General features: G+C 34.0%; 1 pseudogene; it reads right to left on the bottom strand.

Annotated features, from left to right (window-relative positions):
* Nucleotides 1-973: 973 nt before the first annotated feature.
* LOC138398256 (protein mago nashi homolog 2 pseudogene) lies at nucleotides 974-1,432 on the bottom strand (annotated as a pseudogene).
* Nucleotides 1,433-18,255: the final 16,823 nt, after the last annotated feature.

Below are 18,255 nucleotides of genomic sequence, written 5' to 3'. Positions count from 1 at the left end.
AAAAAAGGAATGTTTAGGAACTAGATTAGAAAATAACTATGTTTTTTAAAAATCCATTATTTCCCCTATCCCTATTTCTTCAGAAAGAACTTGTTTTGTCTACTGCGTTGAAGAGGATGGTTCCCCATATCATATGACAATTTCATTCCTCAGGCCTCAGCTGATTGGACCAGAAATGGGCAATTGACCTAGTAATAGAATGAGCTAGTCCATTGGCTAACTCAAGTGAACAGTCAACTATTTTTCTCAAGGATTTGAATTATAAATTTAAGCTGAAAAAGTTAAGGCTAAGCCACATTCATGTCAGAGTGGGCACTATGATGAAGGTCCAGGTACTTCTACTGGTAAGGGCATGGGTCCATCTTGGTCGTTCCCAGTTATAAGCTTTTCTTAAATCAATATATCCAATAATATTTCAAGATATTCTTAAACTTATAATGAATATGCTGGGTACTTAGGAATTTTTTTATTATTGATAATTCTTTTTAACCACATCTCTGCAAAGGCTTTGCATAATTCCATCATCTTGAGACATAGGCATATATTTAAATCTTTTTGTTATGAAAATGTAAAATATATATGAAAGTAAAGAAAATAAGTGAATGAACTACCATGTACTCATCATTCAGCTTCCATATTATTAATATTTAAGATAGTAATTTTTGATTAACTTTTAAAAATTTTGTTAGTTCAGGTTATCCTGAAATATTCATTCTTGAAATTCCTTCAAACTTGAAATGTTTGAGGGATTAATTTATTATCAATCATCAGGCTAGTGTAAAGAAATCTGACATTTTAACAAGTTTCTGAATTTTGCTTTGGTAACATCCAGGTGTTAAACTTATGCACATTTTTAAACAAAAATATGATTCAACATTTTTAAATAGGTTACTACTGGTAAGTAAAATATAATATATTTGGTAATATAAACTGATATATTGTCATTTTGTCATCATTTCATTTTTTTTTTAATTTAAATTGGTTTAATCTTGAAGTGTAATCCAATGAGACTGAAAACTAAACATTTCAGGTCTTGTACCAAATAGTAAAATACTCGAAGGCCTTCAGGATCCTTTGACTGATTTACATCAATAAGAGAACCTATTTTTGATGTAGTAAAAGAAATGTGCTCATCTCCAATTACAATTTCCAGCTCCTGTCGGCCAACCCTGTCAGGGGGAGGCCACAAAGCATCATCTTCTTTTGTAATTTCACTGTCATCAATAATTCTCTTTAGTTCTTCCGTTACACTCTTGTGTACATAAGCCTCTTTTCTGATCATGACATCATTTTTGTAATTGCTGTTGTTGGCATATCTAAGCTTTCCGTCCGGCCGAAACTCGAACTCTAGAAACTCATGCCCAAACTTGCCCTTACGCCCTACATAGTAGCGCAGGTAGAAATCACTAGCCATAGCCATTTTTGTCCCCAGGAAGCCTGCCGAAATCCCCATTTCATATTAATTAATAGTTAAAACAAGCTATACTCAGAGGGTATTTAAATTCTACTAAATATCTTGATCTTCACCTTCCACTTTAAGAAGACTTTATTTGCAATATTTGTTCTGATTTTTAAAGTTCAATAGTAAGTTTTATGAAGTTTTTAGTTTACATTGTCTACATTTGTATGGGGCCTTAAGCACTTCTACGGGGGTGGAGAGAAGAAAAATATATGATACACAAAGTTATTATTGCTACAATGTAGGGCTGCTTTATAGTATGGAGAAGTCAGAAGTAAATCTCTGTATTGTTCTATGTCCTTGCCTAGCAGCCTTTTGGAATTAAGTATATAACAATTTTGCAATCTAACATTTATTCACATGCATTAAAGCATAATGTTTTGGGGGAAGTATAATACTAAGTATGAAATCAGAAAACCTGGGTTCCAGCCCAGGATCTGATACAAAATAGCTGGGAATGTTGAACAAGTCACTTTGCCTCTCTGTGGCTCAGTATTTTTATCTATAAAATGTGCAGTTTAGACATGATCTTTAATTTTATTTTAGCTCTAAAATTTGATGTCTAGCTGTCTTTTCACAATGAACAGTAGAGTTTTTCTTTGTTAAGTACTATATTTAAAGTTAAAGAAAATCTTTCCTCTTCTCCAGTGATTTTCACTCATAGCTTAGGAAACATGAGCTTCAAAAAGATCATTTGTAGTATATGTACTAAGGAAATCAATGCTCAAATATATTTAAGTATTTTCATTTGGAAAGATTCTCTCTCCACTCTTAAGATGCTTTATCCTGCAAAGTTGTAAGAGCGCAGGAAAAAAACAGAAAAATGTTAGGCAAGGATTATGTCTTGTTTTAGATCACTTAAAAGAAGAGGATGGGTATCTTGGATTACCTCAAAAACAAGGGGTCTGGGGTCCTAATAATTATTTTCCATACAAGCAAAAGATATTTCTAGAGAAAAGCTCAAGTTAAAAAAATTCAGGCACTACTATTTATTTTAACATTTTGTGAAACTTCATGTATTTAACAGGAAAACATCCCTCAGCCTGTGTAGAATTTTTGTTGTTATATTAGAAGTTGGCAAAGTTTCAACTTTGAACTCCACGGAGAAGTGGATCTATGTCTAGATACACACTGTGCAAACACAGCGGCACGTGTCCTTCCTGAGCACTTGAAATGTGGGTAGTGTCACTGTGGAACTCAGTTTTTAAATTTAATATAAATCCAACTAAATTTAATTTAAATTTAAAGTTAATTAAAACCTATTTAAGTATGTGTGGAATAACTTGAGGGTATAAATCTACTTTTTCAGCCATAAATTCAAAATTGAAATACAGATAGTTTTTCTGATATAAGCTCAGTGTCCAAATTGAGATGTACTGAAAATATAAAACACACAAGAAAAAGGAAAGTAAAATACATTATTAATAGATTTTAAAATATTGGCTACATGTTATGATGACAATATTTTGGATATATTAGCATAAAATAGTAATATATTATTAAAAATAATTTCTACTTGCAGATGGTGACTTGAGAAAAAAATAATTTGATTTCTTTTTTTTTTTTTAGTTTGTAAACATGACTACAAGAAAATTTAGAATTACTTATATAGCTCAAACTATTTTTTTACTGGACAGTCCTGGTCTGGAGCACGGGTCATTTGAAGAGAATAATTTCTAAGCAGAATGAGTTCTTGCTAAAATTATTAACAAAATATTCAATTCAGGTAATGATTGAATGAAAAATAAAGCAGAACACCTGAGTGCAAATAAAATTATTTCTATTAAGCAGAAAAACTAATTAAAAGTATTTGAGTGTCTGTCTTTATCTCTACAGAATAAATTTAGAATCACTGGCTGAATTTTAAAATATATATCCAGAAAGTTGGAATTAGAAAAAGTCTTACTTTATCCAAATTGTTCATTTTGTACAGAAGAAACTTTACTTTACATTGTGTTTCCAAGGTCATTTAAAAACTTTGTGTTCAAATCAGAACTAAAACTTCTGATTTTCAATCTATTCTGCCTAAGGGCAAATTAGTAGAAGGGAATTAAGAATTTAATTAATAATTTCAAGAAAAAACTATCCAGCACAACATATCAAAAATGGTATGTCTTAAGATTATCTTAAAGCTCTTTCTTCACATAAATGATCAAAATAACAGATGATTTTTAAAGAGAAACATCTTTTCTTCAAAGACTATTTTACTTATTTTGTAATTAATCAGTTATACTTTCTCACTTTTCTGGAGTTTTAGTGAAAGATATAACCCCATACATATAAGCAATATATTCAATATGACAACCTATTTAAATACATGAAGCCAAGAAAGGGTTAAGAATGGGAGCAAACTTAAGGCCAAACTGAATTCAAAAAGTTGCTGATGTGAAGTACCAGGTCTCCTGGGGAAACAATATACAGGCTGCACCATTGACTTGCCAATTAATCCAAGGAGCTACATGGCTATTAGTTCAGGAAAGAGACGCTTGCTTGCCTGCTTGCCTAGAGGTAAGAGCTAGGTTTGCAGCTGCCAAACAGCAGGATGACAGAAATAAATGGGGAGAGAAATTAGGACTATGAATCTAAGTATTTCATTTTCTTGCTTTGGCTTCAGAGGAAAACCCAAATGTCAGCAAACTACTGTGATATCTTGTATAATATACAGAAGATTCATTTATCATGAAAGACGTCAAAATATAAATAATTTTCTAAGAATCTTTAAAATAGCCTTTTGTTTATAGCAGCACAATTCACAATTGCAAAGATGTGGAAACAACCCAAATGCTCATCAATTCATGAGTGGATTAGTAAAATGTGATATATGTATACCATGGAATATTCCTCAGCTATAAGAAATAACGGTGATATAGAATCTCTTTTGTTCTCGTGGAGAGAGTTGGAACCCATTCTATTAAGTGAAGTATCCCAAGAATGGAAAAATAAGCACCACATGTACTCACCAGCAAATTGGTTTCCCTGATCATCACCTAAGTGCATATTTGGGAATAACACCAATTGGGTATCGGACAAAGGTAGGGGGTGGAGGAGGGGATGGGTGTATACCTACATGATGAGTGCGATGCGCACTGTCTGGAGAATGGACAGGCTTGAAGCTCTGACTCCGGGGATGGGTGGGACATGGGCAATATATATAACCTGAACTTTTGTGCCCACATTATAATAAGCTGAAATAAATAAAAAAATAAAAGAAAAAAGAAAGAAAATCTACTTTCTTAGCAATATTAAAAAAATGTAAAATAAAATAAAATAGCTTTTCAGGAGGTACATTCTATTAAGTCCTACAAAATTCTAAAACAAATCTTCAAAGGTAATGATTAAAAACCTGAAAGTTAGGCCCATATCACTTTGCAGAGCTATAAATAAGTTTTATATGGTATACACATAAGCATCAAAGATACCAAATTCAAAGAAGTTATTAAAACCGCATGTTTATTATTATTGGTGTGGCACTGTTTCAATTTTGTCATATTTGCCTTTTTTCATGTACACATTGGATGTCAGGGTTTAAGATTCTTTTAATTGTTACATAATTAACTTATCTATGGGAATTTCCATGTATGAAATGATCCAATGAAAATCACTATATCTTAGGGGAGTGGAAGTTTTATTAAAAAATAAAAAAAAAGAAAATCACTATATTTTGATCTTGACACTGAGAAATTGCTAGCAGCTCATACCTGCTCTGAAATTAATTAAGAACATCCTGGATATGCTCTTTGGAGAGGTATTTCGTAATAATGTACTGGGAAAAAGCATATTCAACTAAAAGCATCCAAGTAAATAGTTGAATTCTGAACTCCGTTCTTTTAAATGTGCCTCAGCAAAATCAGAAGAGTATTGGGTCATAAAATGCAACTAAATGAAGCCACTGAAATTATATTTAGAAGAGTATTTGTAGCTTCCTCTCACCCCCTGTTGCAGAAAAAACATCAGTGTACAATTAATATACTATTTTTAATACCCTAAAATAGTTTCTGTCAGAGATGTGCTTCTTTATTCCACATTATTTCTGGTGTTAATTGTGATCAGGTTCATGGCACAATACTCTGGTTGAAATCTAGACTGTGTAGAATGGAGTTGGTTACAACTTTGCTCTGTGCCACCCTTTTTGTACTGAATCACAGCGAAGGGAATCTTGGGCAGTCGACAGCTTTATCACTGCTTCCAAGTTCAGGTTGGCTGGGCTCCCAAATCTCTAGGGACACGTTGGCTGCCAAAGCAAATTAGTCTCACTTTATCTCTGGGGCCCTGACTTTGCTAACTTTATTGGCTGTGGGGGGCCTAAGCTTTCTAACATCAGCAGGTGACACATTAAAAAAAAACGTAGTTAAGATATTGATCCCTTTCCCACTCCAAAATGGCACTAGTGAAAAAACAATTAGGAAAGGTATGAGGGAAGAAGAATCCAGTTAGAAAACATGAAAGATTCAGGGCTTACGTTGTAATTACAAGAGGCAGAAAGAGTACTATAAGATCACTGTAAGAAAATGTTGACGTTAGGCTAAATTTATAACCTGAAAAATATGAGTGCCATTGATGAAGCTGATGAAATAATAGATTATATCCAATCTGTATTATTATATATATATTTTAATAGATGGTCAGAGGAGGAGAATAGAACAGAAGAAGGAATCAAATGTAAAAATCATAGAAAAATTGGACGGGTTTGAGTAAGTTGATTGAAGCGTTCATGTAAAATCTAACAGAAACCTCCTGCCTGAATAGAAAAGTATTCGATAAGCTTCTAGTCCGTGTCTTCAGTCCCCCAAGTTAGTGAGAAAATTGGATGATTGTCTGTGTGTGTGTGTGTGTGTGTGTGTGTGTATTTGTGCACGCGTGCTTGTAAATCAAGAGAGAACCCTTCATTGATCCCAAATATGCAGTTTTGGGGAAATACATGGTGAAAATTTGTCATTTTTTAAAAGTTGTATCTCACAGAAATGATTAACTTTGAGCGGTTTTTCTACTTATTAGCAATGTTCACTGAAGATTAGGACAGAAGTTTGGGTAGTCCAATCATCGTATGCTCTTATTTGGAAGGCTGATGATGGAGCCCAGGATAATTTGTTTTTTCTAACAATATCCATCTTCAGTAGCAAGAGAAAAGACTTTCTTAGTTTCATCACTGCAGTTCCAGAACATTAACCAATACTTGTCACAGGATAAACAATAAATAGTTGATGAAAGAATGAGTAAATAAATTACTAACAGATGAATGAATAAAGCACACATGATTCTGATGCAAATTGCTCATAAGCTTTGAGAAACAATGATCTGGAGTCTTCATTCTCTAATTTAACTTTGGAAAATGGTAAAAAAAAAAACATAATAATAATAATTAATTAACATTCATTGCCATAACAGACTATTTAGGAAATATTTACAATCTGTGGCATCTACTTGATTGAGATGACTCTGATTTACTAATATGTGTTCAAAAATAATTAAATACAGTATCAATTATTTTTGTAAAGGATTTTCTTTTGTCAGTGATGACACTTGTTTTTGTTTTGTTAACTCAGACAGTAGTGCTAAAGTTAATGGGATAGAGTGTAAACTTGCTTAACTCTATAATGATTCCTCACTGTCAATCTTTCATCTTCATAGTTATTATCATGGATTCTCTGAACTCCCTGCCTATATTGATAGGAAACAAAAAGTGAATTTAGTGAGAGTAACTAAGCACTGACATGACAAGTTGATAGCAGGCCTACAGATACGATCAGCCTGTGTTCACTGATCTCAAATGTCTTTGTTCTATTCCAGGCAAAAGGCAGGGAAATGGAGAATTAAGCAATACCAGGACTTCTGGAAAGAACTTCAGGTGTTTGGGAGTTTGGAATTTGAGGACCTAATATTGTGTCAGGTCCCCTTTGTGGTACAGAGGATATCAAAGATTTAGAGTCATTTCAACCTCGTAATAAGACTTGCTTTTCAGTTGCTAAAAACTTCAATAATACTAACCCAAAAATAAACTTGTAGGACAAACAATATTGTTTTAGGAAGTATTTTAACTGCAAAAGTAATAAATTATGCTAAAGCAATAAGACAAAAAATAATTTTCTATCTTTTGTAAATTTTGGCAAGGGAAAAAAGTTAACATGTCATATTTAAATGTAAAATATATTATTCAATAAGATATTTAAACCTAAAGATTAAAAAGCTATAAGGATTTAAACAAGGCAGACTTCAAATCTCATTTGAGGAATCAAGGAATTCTTAGAGGATAAAGCACTTCTGTGATTTGCATATAGCAAGTACCAAACAAATATTTGTTATAGGAATGGTATTACAGAGATATTCTGCAATAAGTTTAAAATATGATAACCATTTGTTATTAAGCAATTTTTTTAAATTGTTTTTAAGATATAAACCTAACAAGGTCCCTCGTGGTCAGATTTCTGCCTACCTCTCCACCTTTATTTTCAATCATGTACTTCTAAATCCACCACAACACCTGTTAATTTTTCAAGCATAAGATCAAGTGCTCATATATTACATAATATTTTCCTATTATTCCTTTTGATCTAAGATAATCACATTAGATTTCCTCTGTATATGTCTGGAGGTAATTTTGCCTACGGTTCTTTACAGCTCTTGGTGATCCAGGGAGAGATAAGGAAGGCGATCCTAGTTGATGCACAATAACACAGTATCTGCACCTTGGGGCTGAGTAGTACTCCATGGTATACATATACCACATTTTATTAATCCACTCATGTATTGATGGGCACTTGAGTTGTTTCCACATCTTTGCAATTGTGAATTGTGCTGCTACAAACATTCTAGGAGCGGAAAGGAGGGGATGGGTATATTCACACCTAATGGGTGCGGTGCGCACCATCTGAGGGATGGACACACTTGAAACTCTGACTCTGGTGGGGTAAAGGCAATATACGTAACCTAAACATTTGTACCCCCATAATATGCTGAAATAAAAAATAAATAAATAAAAATAAAAACATACTAGAAACTTTTTTTAAAAAGACTATCTGCACATTTTAGGATTCTCAACATTGCACAAGGCACAGAGGCATCTGGCTTTGCTTTGGTATTATGGTTTTTAAAAGTGGCAGAGGACAAGATACATGTCAGCTACCTGCTCCTTCCTTCTTTTTTTTTTTTTTTTTTCTTTTTTGCAAATTCTCAAGACCTCGGCATCAGGAGAATTAGAAGACAATATTGTCACAATTGGATTCTCTGATTCTAACTTGCATTTGGACAATGCTTGACTGCTATTTGGGGATGAATTTTATTCCAATTCTGGTTTTTATGCTTCTGTGAGTCAAATGGTCCAAGTCCAAGTCTTTGTTTCTCTGGCACCCGAGGAGACCATCGCCTGTGGGAGAGAGGGGGTAAATTAAGAATTCAGCCAATCCAAATAGGAAGGGACAGAATTCTAGACATAGAACCAATGGGGGGAAACAAACTTGAATAAAGGAAATGACAGTAGAGATTTTTATTTAAAGGTGAGTTTGACATGAAGATTTGATGCATGCCAGAAAAAAAATGAAATAACGTTAAGAAAGGTTTAGAGGAGGTCATGGGAATAGAGACTCTAGTATTTTGATGAAGTACCCACAAACTCATCCTGAGTTCAAAGTCAGTTTATGTCTCTTCCCTCTTTTCATCCCAGCCTTTCTTCCCCGTTTTGAAAGACATACACAGGAATTGAATGACTTGACATATAACCACAAAACTGACCAGCGCATGTCATCCCACTGGAGATAAAAATATCATTGGCAAGGTACAATAATAGGGTCAAGTGACAGCCTTTATCAAAGAGGTATATTTTTCTTGAAAATTTATTTCCCAACAGGTGACCTCCTTCAAATAATCTCCAATTGCCTTTACCATATGAATAATGACTTCATTTGTCTCAGTAGTCTATGGTCTCAGTGGTCTCCAACACACTCTATTTTAAAAGTACTCTTGCCCACTTTCTATGATGTGGTTGGATCCGTTCTTTAGAGCTGTGGTCCCCAAAGCCTGGGCCACTGACTGGTCCATGGCCTGTTAGGAACTGGGTCACATAGCAGGAGGTGAGTGGTGCGTGAATGAATGAAGTTTCATCTGTATTTACAGCCGCTCTCCATTGCTCACCATCTCCCCAGCCCCCGGTCCATGGAAAAATTGTCTTCCATGAAACTGGTTCTTGGTGCCAAAAACGTTGGGGACTGCTGCGTTAGAGCATGCATGCATGGCTCTAACTACCAAAAAAGAAAAATGCAAGATAATAGCCCCAGTGTAAATTCAGAAATATGTTAAGTTGTAAGGAAATTGATGGATAATCTCTGCCAATAAAGATTAAGTAACTCTGAGGAAGTCTTTTGGTTTTTATTTTACTGCTTTCTGTTAGGCCATGCTTATTCTTCACTGTGCATAGATTTGTTTACCAAATAGTGTGCTGTTCATACTTGGAATAACAAAATAGAAGTACTCCCAGCAAAAAAGTGAGTGTGCAAACAAACCTGATCTTTAATCATAGCACAGTTGTGAAACCAGAAGCATTACTTACTGACTTAAAATTGAGTAATAGTGTCAACATAAGCAGTAATAGTTGTGTCCTTTGGGATAGGAGAGATGCTAAAATCATTTACAACTCAAAGCAATCATGAAATGCTAAGTGAAAATACCAGTATTTATTTTTTCCTCTAAAGTATTTATGTCTTCCTAATATTGTACTAAAATCCTGCGTTTAGTTTATAAGTTTATCTTTAAGTGGTCAAAATGATAATGAGTTAAAACTTTAGAACTGATCATCACCTAAGAGCACATTTAGGAATGACATTGATCGGGTGTCAGGCAGATGTGGGTCGGGGAGGGGATGGGTATATACATACATAATGAGTGCTATACGCACTGTCTATGGGATGGACATGTTAGAAGCTCTGACGGGGGGTGGGGGGGGCAAGGACAATATACGTAACCTAAACTTTTGTACCCCCACAATATGCTGAAATAAGAATAAAAAATAAATAAATAAATAAACAGTTTAAACTCTTGGGTTGGTTCCTGACACTTTTGTTTATCTTTTTACTCCTCCATATATAAGACATAGTTTCCTGGATCATACATAATTAAACTATTTTTCTTATGTTTTCAACTGCCTAGTTTTACTATATGTAAAAATGAAAATCCATTTAGCATAAATATTTGCATTTATTTAAAGATCTCTTTTGCCCTCTGGGCTCTTAAAGTCAAGAAAGATTACTTCATAGTGACCTTTGCTTTACAGGAAATAGCAAGTCACTGTTAGCTTAAAAACTGACCCATAGTTGGGGAAAAATATTCTAGAAGCAACATAGGAATTGATTAGAATTTTTTTAACAATAATCTTTATGAGTGTTCAAACTAATGTGATTACAAAAATAATTATATAAGAGCAATATTAAGCGACATTGGTACTAAGAAATATTGAGCTGATAACTAGCAAGCTTTGGTAATTGATGTTATCCACAGGACAAGATAAAACAAAAGCCAACAGTAATACCAAATTTCATTTCTGCTTATTTGGAGATAATGGGAGTATCACTAAGAAAAAGATAAAATTAAAAAAAAAGGGGTGGTTTGATGATTAAAATATATGAATTTGGTAAAATGGGAAATTTGAGACATTTCTGGAGAAACCATACAAAAATATTTTCAGCTCAGACCTTTCCTCCCAGCTCCAGATTCAAGTGCCTATTTGGTGTTTCTTCTCAAGTACCTTAGAGTTAAAAGTAACTCATCATCAGCAAAACTGTATTCATGTTCTTTCCCTGGTTCTTTTCAATTGTTTTCTAATTCAAGGATGGCAAGTCAAGAACAGAGTTGCCAGATTTAGCAAATAAATTAGAATTTTACATAAACACCAAACAATTTCTTACTATACACATGTCCCAAATGTTATCTGGGACATACTTATACTAAAAAAATCATTGTTTATCTAAAATTCAAATTTAACTAGATATCTTGTATTTTATCTGCCAACCCTATTTAGAAGTCAAGATTTGATCACTGAATCTTCTTTCTCGCACTGCCCTTTCCACATCAATTCATCATGTTTTCACCCCCTAAGTATCTTTTGAAAAAGCCATCAAATTCCCTCTTGGTACTGTCACACAGCTGACTAAGCCAGCATGACTCTTCACCTAGAACCTCCGTGGTTTCTTCACGGTCCTCTACCTCTGTGGTCTCTCTTGCTTCTTTACTCCAATCTGCACCTGATGTTATATTTTCAAAATGAGTATCTGTTTGTCATACCCCACCACCCCTCAATCTGCTTAAAATTTTGTTCTTAAGATAAAGATAAAAATCCTTTGTCACAATTCACAAAGGTAATTAAGATCTGGCCTCTCCTGACCAGCTTCATTTCACATGTCCTCCAGTCACAGTGACCTTTTTCAGATACAAATAAACCAGGATAGTCCCACTAATGACTTTTACACCTGGTTTTTCCCATGTTTGGAACACTCTTCTCTCTCCTCGCCTAAGTAATGTTTACTATCATTGTCTACATCTCATTCTCTACTTCTAACAGCAGCTTTTCATAGGTCAGATTTTCTTATTACATGCTCTTATATTAGTAGTATTCTCACTCATAATCTTCACCACATAGTTGATTTCACAGTGATTTGTATGATTATTTGAATTCTGGTTTTCCCACAAGAATTGAGGCATCATGATGCCAGTGACCATATTGGTTTTACCTCACATCTGCATCTCCAAAAGTAAGCCTGATACGGTATATATAGTTACCAGTGAATAATGTTGGTTGATTGACTAATGCCCAGTAGACACTTGGAAAAAGGAATTAGCATTGGCAAGGTAGGCTAGGAAAAGATTCAAAATGGTTTATTCCAGAAGAGTCTATGAGATTTGGTTAAAAATTGTAGAAAGACAGGAGAGAAAGGGTAAGAAATTAATCAAGAAGATTATTTATATTCAGGTATCAGACAACTGGTTAAGGACCACGACAGGAAAACAGAAGAAAGAATAATCAGATTAAAGAAGGGAAAGCTTTAAGTAGGGATTGATCAGCATTTTAAAAAACTACAGAAAGTAAAGTGAAGAAAAAGAATGAAAATTGGTGTTAATGTATCAATTAAGAGGTTATGGGTAATCTTGAATAGAGATTTTTTTAATAGTGAAACAAAAAACAAAAAACTACAAGATAGTAAAGAGTAGAATAGAAGATGGCAATATAGACAATGAGGGTAGACTTCTATATTGAAGAATATGTCCTTGGAACTCTTTGTATTGCTGAGACAGGTTTCACTTAGAATTCAAAACCAAAACAAATAGATGACCTATATACCACCTATAGTCATGATTCTCTATAATAATGTTAGATCTATAAATGGAAATATTATTTATAATTACAAGAGTTTCCAAACCCAGAGAAAAAGGAAAAAATGAACAATTATTTAGTACAACCTGTGTGTGGAGATTTGTACTCAGACACTTTCTGGTAAAATCTATCAGCTATCAGCATGGAACAAAGGCACAAGCCAACTTTCCTTTCACTCAACTAAACCTATTTTTTTATGGAAACTTCTCTTTCAGTTGTTATGCAATTATAGCAAAAGGCATTGGACAAATGAATCTTTTGCTAAAGTAGGTCCAAAAATTCCTATAAAATTATGGGAAAAATTGGGATAAATGTTTTCATCACTTAAAAAATATACTTGATAAAGAAAAAACTTGCAAAACCCTCACTGTGTATCTGACCCAGAGTTTATGTGCTCTCATAGATCCTAATGTCAAGCTAAATATTGGCATCATTCATGATTATGCCCCGTTACAGTTTTTGAAGAGCCATGCTGCTTATTATTTTTTTTCCACCTGTTTATCATGAACTAGTATTTTCCTTTTCCTGTTTTGCTTAATGCAACATATAACATTTGAGTTAAATGGATTTAAACTGGAGGAAAAAAACAAAAATAGAAACAAAAAAATGTAAGTGATCAACCATGCTTCAGATTTAGTACCGTCTTGAGACATCTTTCTGCACCCACGTCTTACTATAATTTCTTTGAGGCAGATCCTTTGTGTACCTTAATAGTTTTCAAGGGCTATTTAATGCTGCCAACCAAATATTTAAATGAGAGGCCACTGTAGAAAGACAGCTCTGCGTCTCTTCCAGAGGGATCCACCCCTTGCTAAAGCCGAATGGTTTAAATGCCAGGAATGGAAAGGCTGTGGACACTATCGAAAAAAAATGCTCACTTTGGAATAGTTTCCCAATCCTCCCTGAAAGTGAACCAGAAATGAAAATTCAGCACTACACCATTTTTTATCCCTCTACATATTGTTATGTGAATGAAAAATTATTGCAGAGAAAAGCATCTTTACTTTTACTGCTAGTGCCATATGCCTTCCGTGAGCAAATATATCTTTCATTACACTACTGTAAATTGGTGTTTTAAGATGTGCTTTTTAAAAAACTGCATTATGCCTTGAAAGTACATGATAACCATGTTAAACAACTTTATTTTTCCAAGAAATGGTGCATTGTGTAAGTGTTATCTACTGTAATCATTTTGTATTTAACATGAATTGAACAGACATTCTCCTTCAGATGAACTTTCTGGTGACAAACTTTGAAATTGACAGATTAAAGCTGATTTGGGGTTGTCAAAATACTGTATAGCTATCTGCAGAAAATATGCATAAAATTTTAAGATGGTGGACTGCTGGTTTACATGGCAGCTATGTTAGTATATCCACTGCCGGTTAAATTAATAGTGTCACAATTTATCTTCCATGGCAGGTGTAAATGACTTTTAGCACATCAATAACTAGTTTACAATGATGTCCCTTCAGTACTTAAGATTTGCCATTGATTTTGTTTGTGTTTTGTACAAAATAGCATACATATAATTCCCATATTTTGTTGTAAGAGGTTTTAAAATAAACCAAACATTTACAGACCTGAGAACAATCTATTAAAAATAGCAGAGCTAGTCAATTACCAAATTATCTGCTAATTATTCCACATGACAATAGGGATTCCAAGTTAATAACTTTCACCTTACATGGATTGGCATTGAAAGTGAACTTTCAAGAAGATTTGATATGTAAATGAGCCCATGTAAAAAATATTCCTAAAATAGCTGTTATTATAATGTGGACAGTTGAATGATTTGGAAGGTATTCTACGATGAATATTAAATTAATGGAAGAACTCCTCATGGCTGAACTAACGTTTAGCAAAGGCTACTGGTTTCATGATCACCATCAACATAGCCATTATTATTGATAATAATACCTTAATTTTCGTAGCACTTTACAATCTGAAAAGTATTTTTACATATAAAGTAATCCCTCTCCATTTTTAGTTTCTGTTATGTGACTTTCAAATATATGCAAATTTATTTCTATATATTTTTTGCAACTACTAGAATATCGGTTCCACTCACTTCTATTGAAGATAATTTTGAAAATGGAAACTGGGTGCTGGGAACCTCAAAAGGAAGTTAAAGTGGGTTGTCTAGAAATAGAGATTCTTACAATAGAATCTTTGAAAAGATGAAGAAAGTAAAGGAAAAGAGATTCAAATCAGAAAGCCTCTTTCAGGTGGCAAAAGGACACATTGATGGCAAATGCTTTGACAGGATGTTATTTGGGTTGAGATTGCTAAAATATGTAACTCAGGCTACAAGAGTGGCAGTTTGTAAAACACCTGCACAGCGATATTGAGGAGGTCCTACAAAATTATAACAGGCCATCCTGTAGCTTTAGCATCCAAGTTACTCCGAGTCTTGTAGTCCACTTTCAGAAGTGGAAGTTGGGAATCAACAAACTGAAGTCATAAAAACTTCAAGTATCTGTAGGCACAGACGCAGTAGATATTTAAAAAAAGAAAAAGTACTCAGTGTACTTGTTATGTGAAAAATGAAGAATTAATTTATAAGCATCTTATTTAAACTTCGGAAAAGAAAGAACCTGGAAAGTTTATAGAAAGTATGAGAAGATAAATGAGAATGGTATAGTACCAATTATTACTACTTTAAAATATGTAAGATGTCATTGATACTTTTAAATTGATATCTTAAATTGATGCTAGAGTGCCATGACATCAGCCTAGCTCACAGAAACTTCAAACTCCTGGGCTCAAGCAATCCTCCTTCCTCAGCCTCCTGAGCAGCTGGGACTACAGGTATGCACCACCATGCCTGGCTAATTTTTTCCAATTTTAGTTGCCCAGCTATTTTTTTCTATTTTTAGTGGAGATGGGGTCTCACTCTCACTCAGGCTAGCCTTGAACTCCTGATCTCAAGCTATCCTCCTGCCTCGGCCTCCCAGAGTGCCAGGATTACAGGTGTGAGCCACCAAGCCTGGCCTTTAAATTGATATCTTAATCTCCTATGCTGGCTTTATTTTGGTTTCTGTAAAAATAGTGATTATATCTATAACTCCAAGTCTCAGTCCACAATCCTATTTCATTTTCCGTTATTTTTCCTGTTAATTTAAAACTACTGAGATTTTGTTACCTTAAGATTCACAATCATCCTTTCAGTATAAATTTGGTTTCTCATATTTTCTCTATGATTTTCAAACTATAAATAGAAAGGTGATATAATAAAAATAAGAAATTAAGCTAGGAAGTCTACATTCAAATTTGACCCCCGATAGGTTCCCATATTCTGAAGCATAGTGCTGTGGTAGACTCTTACATGACTGGCGCCAGATGAATCAGACCTCCAGATATTCACATGCTCGTGTTGTCTCTTCCCACATTGACTCTGCGTTTGGTCTTGTGACTTGCTTTGTCCAGTGGGACATTAGTGAGTATGAAGCAAGCAGGAGCTTGTTAAAACATTCGCACATTGGAGGTTTGCTCCTTCGAACATCTGTTCTTGGGACCCAGAAACCACCATGCTTTGAGGTAGCCCAAACTGAACACATGGAGTGGCTACAGGGAGGACAACCTAGAAATGAAGTCAACATTCACAGCCGCACATAGTGCCCCACTGAAGCTCTCCCAGCTATGCCTCAGTCATTCCTGCAATCCCAGTTGCAGATTTTGACACCGTGGAACACAATTGGGAGCAAATAAAATACTGTTTAAGTCTCCAAGTTTTAGAGTCGTTTGTTAAGCAGCTTTCAAGAGACTTTTAACAGTGCTTGGTGAGTTTCAAAATGTAGATGATGATATAACAAAATATTAGTAATTGTAGAGGCTGAACATTGATAAAAATCATAAAATGGCCTTCAATTACATGTCACTCTTTTAATTGCATTTACCAAAGCATAGTCTTAGTTTAGTTTAAAAACAATAAAAAGTATACCTTGATTATGTCAATTGGCATAAATGCTATGCATTCTTTGATTTTTTAGTGTATAAGAATGATACATTTTAATAATTCTAATGCTTGCATATCCTAATTCTTGTCAAGAACATCCTAAAGGAAAGATAAAAGGTTTAAATTTTAGTGTGAAAAACATTTGAAAAAAAAATTATATTTCATGGCAATCTCATTAAAGTTTTAGATGTAGAACATTTGTTTTCAATTTGTAGAACACAGATATTTATTCAACTTTATTCTTTGTTATTAATTAAATTTTTAATGGCCTATATTATCAAAGATATACTGGCATCATATATGATTCAAATGCAAATAATCTTGAAATATTATCAAATAAAAGAAATTCAGTCTATTTGGTCATATTTTTACTATTATACAAATAGTCAAATTAGTGTTAAATTCTTTGACAAGGGAGAAAATTTGATTCTAAATCATTATAATGCAGCTAATATGATTTGACATGCATATAAAGAAAAAAAGCTGGCCAGGTGCATTTGCTCACACCTGTAATCCTAGCACTCTGGGAGGCTGAGGCAGGAGGATCATGTGAGGTCAGGAGTTCGAGACCAGCCTGAGCAAGAGCTAGACCCTGTCTCTACTAAAAATAGAAAGAAATTAGCTGGACAACTAAAACTATATAGAAAAAAATTAGCTGGGCAAGGTGGCACATGCCTATAGCCTCAGCTACTCAGGAGGCTGAGGCAGGAGGATCACTTGAGCCCAAGAGTTTGAGGCTATGAGCTAGGCTGATGCCTCAGCACTCTAGCCTGGGCAACAGAACAAGACACTGTATCAAAAAGAAAAAAAAGAAAAAAGAAAAAAGCCATAAATTGCTCTCACTATCTATATTTGCCATACATGTTTTTGTGATACAGAGAGTAAAAATAGCTGGAGTTATTGTTTAAGATAGGGAAATATTAGTGAAATACTAAGACTAAAAGAAAATCTATAAGATTTATTGATGCTTTATAATTTCCTGAACCTATGAAAATGACATAGAATTTAATCGTGGATATAATAAAGAGTGTATTTTTCATACATCTCCCCTCCTGCCCCTCAAAAAACTTGGGAATTTGTCATCCTTATTTCCCATTCGTTTACATTTGTTTTATGTTATTTATAATGCTTTGGGGAAAGCTGTGACTTTTGACAGTTGAAAATGAACCAAGAGAGAGAGAGAAGAGGCTGCTGAATTTAGAAATATGAATTTAATCCAACATAAACAGAAGTAACATTCAAATCCACATAATTTCACAGTAAAATTTTGCACACTGGAGGTGTTACCTATCAATGAACCTCTACATTCATCAGGGCATGTTTTGTCACAGGTAAAAGGAGTCCATCATTAGTAATTTCATCAATTGAAATTAAAACCAATTCATAAGTAACGCTTATTATAAAAAACAGCTAAAGAAGATGCTAACTTACAGTGTAAAAGAGGTCCTGGATGTTACCAACATTTTACAACAGTTAATTTTGCTA

The sequence above is a fragment of the Eulemur rufifrons genome, chromosome 17 (assembly GCF_041146395.1).
Source record: "Eulemur rufifrons isolate Redbay chromosome 17, OSU_ERuf_1, whole genome shotgun sequence".
NCBI lineage: Eukaryota > Metazoa > Chordata > Mammalia > Primates > Lemuridae > Eulemur > Eulemur rufifrons.
The sequence above is the reverse complement of the archived record's forward strand: the minus strand, read 5'-3'. Positions and strand labels throughout refer to the sequence as shown.